This window comes from Cephus cinctus, unplaced genomic scaffold (genome assembly GCF_000341935.2).
Source record: "Cephus cinctus unplaced genomic scaffold, Ccin1 Ccin1_scaffold0215, whole genome shotgun sequence".
NCBI classification, from domain to species: Eukaryota; Metazoa; Arthropoda; class Insecta; order Hymenoptera; family Cephidae; genus Cephus; species Cephus cinctus.
In genome coordinates, this window is record NW_014332933.1 from 1,347,427 (window position 1) to 1,350,161 (window position 2,735).

Genomic DNA, 2,735 nt, shown 5'->3' on the forward strand with positions numbered 1-2,735 from the left:
CCCCCCCCCCCACCCCCACCCACTTGAATCATCTGACTCATTCGATATTTCCAAATGTCTCTACGTGACCAAGAATCTTTTTTTCGCGTAATTACGGTAAGGGATAAAAAAATACTCGGCGACGTATAATAAAAGCTAATGGGAAATCCTTAACGGACGACCAAGTGCCGCTGTCGCGGAAACAGCCGATTGTCAGCGACCGTTCGTAATTGTGTATCTGAAAGGTAGAGACTTAGAGGTGGCAAAGAGGGCAGACAGAGAGTAGAGCGTGCGCGTGAGAGAGAGAGAGAGAAAGAGAGAGAGAGAGAGAGAGAGAGAGAGAGAGAGAGAGAGAGAGAGAGAAGACAGCGTTCCTGTCGGACACGAAACTCGCATTACGTGCGAGACAGCAGAACCGTCCAAGTAGTAAATTCTAGTTCGCTCGATACGCGGCCATATTGGACGCTCCTAATAGCGTCTCGACGTCCGTTGACCGTACACAGCGAAAGACCGAGTGCCGCCAGAGTCATCCATTGAGACTACGAATGAACCAGCCGAGCCCGATACATCAAGCCCAACGTATGAATCAGCCAAAATATAATTCTGAATACACTATACAGGTATACCTCTCCCACGGCACGAGCCGACTGAGCCAACAGTCAAGATTCAAAAGGTAAACAAGAGGCGCCTACGTTAACGCATCCAATAATCCTAACGAATTAACCCGGAGCAATAAAGATCCGTGACAAAGTAGCGTAACGCGTAAGCGCAACTCCTCGATCATAGAAATACAAATATAACAAGCTTGACATCAAGCCTAACCAACGTCCGCCAAGCCGATAAGCCAAGGGGAGACGGTGGTGTCGTTTTAACGAGCAATACGTCGGCCATTAGACGAGACCGTGAAAAGCGGTTGACGCGCATGCGCAGAGCCCCGTCCGACACTCGTCAGCGTAGATTAACGTGATTTTCAAATTTTCCCACCTTCTCGAGGATTTTCCTCCCCTCCCTCCCTCTCTCTCTCCTTATTGCGTCATACGACCTGCCCGTATTTCACCCGATCCTCCTTCCGGATTGGAGAATTACGAGCGATCGTTATGCCGCCGACAGCTAAAGAGAACAGCCTATACGAGAACGGTTACCCTTAACAAGCGGCTATTCTCCGTTTGTAGGAACGTGTTACGAGAGGCAACAGCAGGACATTTCATGCAGTTTCCTGTGTGGCAGCCGGTAACATGCCAAATCTTTTATTTTTCATTACGAGCGACTCTGAGTCACCTTCGAACGTTGCTCATTAATAAAACACGCGCAATTCTATTACCGTAGTCGAATTTCGTAACGTCCTGAAATTTCGCGGTAGGCCTGTAACAACATATGCCAAACTGCAGAGTCAATATTTTATTATCGATTGTTGCAAAGACGGAAGTCTCATTGCTGACTGTACAGTTACACAGGGCGATGAAAATTATTATTTCAAGCGTGTATTATTCATAGGTGAATATATACCTACAGGCCTTTTCATTAATCGTACTGTTAACGTTCCTTTACTTTTTATACGTCTATCAAATATGTATATACAGTGGTTACGCACAATCAACCTACCCAGTTGCTTATCACTACCGGTTAGTTAATCAAACAGTCACGCGTACGCACCTATACACATTGTCATTCGTTGACAGATTTCAAAGAGACGATAAGCGTTCCCCATTCTCCCTCAGCTCCATAAATCAACGCGAATCCGATAACCTCGCACGTCCATCATCGATTAATTGATCCCTGATCGAGTCTCGATTTTCTGATAATCCGTCAGGTGGATACTCGATCGCGTAACCACCCCGGACTCCCCCCAATCATCCAACGTTTCGTTTCGTCACCTCTCCCCCTCCCCTTTTGCTACACGGTGACAAAGTAATGGTTAATAATGCCGGAAACGGAAACGCTGCTGGTCGGACGTTAATTGACGAAAATTTGCTAAACCTAAAACGTGGAAGCAGATAAGGCGCAGATAGGGCTCACGTAATTTTAGGTGAATAACTATGAACGTTATTGCGTGGGTGTTCAATTATAATGAGTGAACACCGGGTATAAGGTGGTTCGTGTTATTAAGAGTTTGCTGGGAGCTAAATGAAATACAAATAAATTCATCGACTCGGCTGAATGATACTGTAGGCACTGTAGACTGAGAAGCTTGAGAATGCCGGAGTATTAGTACCGAGTGTTTCAGTCGGAATGACCTTCGGCCTGGGGGATTTAAGGGGGATCCGAGGAGTTTCTTAAGAAAGTTCTGGCATAATTGAGGATTCGGTTAAGAAGTAAGAGACGCAGAGTCGGTGGAAACGAGAGCGAGCGAGACGCGTGTGAAAAGAATTTAAGATCTTTTTTTCTCGAAATGCAAGCGAGAAATGGCAAATCCAACGAGAAATGGCACACGGTATGGATATTAAGCCGGTCAAAGGTCGTGGTTTGGTTAGGTGTCCTTTGCGTGTTAAAGGACAATAATCCATTCCGGTGAATTTCCACGTGTCTTTAAGTCGAGCGACGAGTCGCCGCCGGCGATTCGAAAACCGGACACCTGCGTCATTCGCCAAAGTAAACTTGTGAATATGTATCGCGCGCCTCCATGCTTACGTTCCAAAAGTCACTCGAAACGGAACAGACTCCGAGCTATGAGCGAAAGTCATGGAGATGGAAATTGGTTGTGGGAAGAAAATATTAAAAAAAAAAAAAAAAAAAAAAAAAAAAAAAAAAAAAAGGGG

At 45.7% G+C, this 2,735-nt stretch overlaps 1 protein-coding gene and 1 long non-coding RNA gene across 6 annotated transcripts in view; both read right to left on the minus strand.

Annotated features, from left to right (window-relative positions):
- LOC107265120 (sestrin homolog) overlaps positions 1 to 2,735 on the minus strand; it is a 124,566-nt gene that overhangs the window by 76,631 nt on the left and 45,200 nt on the right. The window lies entirely within an intron of this gene.
- LOC107265126 overlaps positions 1 to 2,735 on the minus strand; it is a 13,433-nt gene that overhangs the window by 8,157 nt on the left and 2,541 nt on the right. The gene's annotated exons all lie outside the window — the stretch shown is intronic.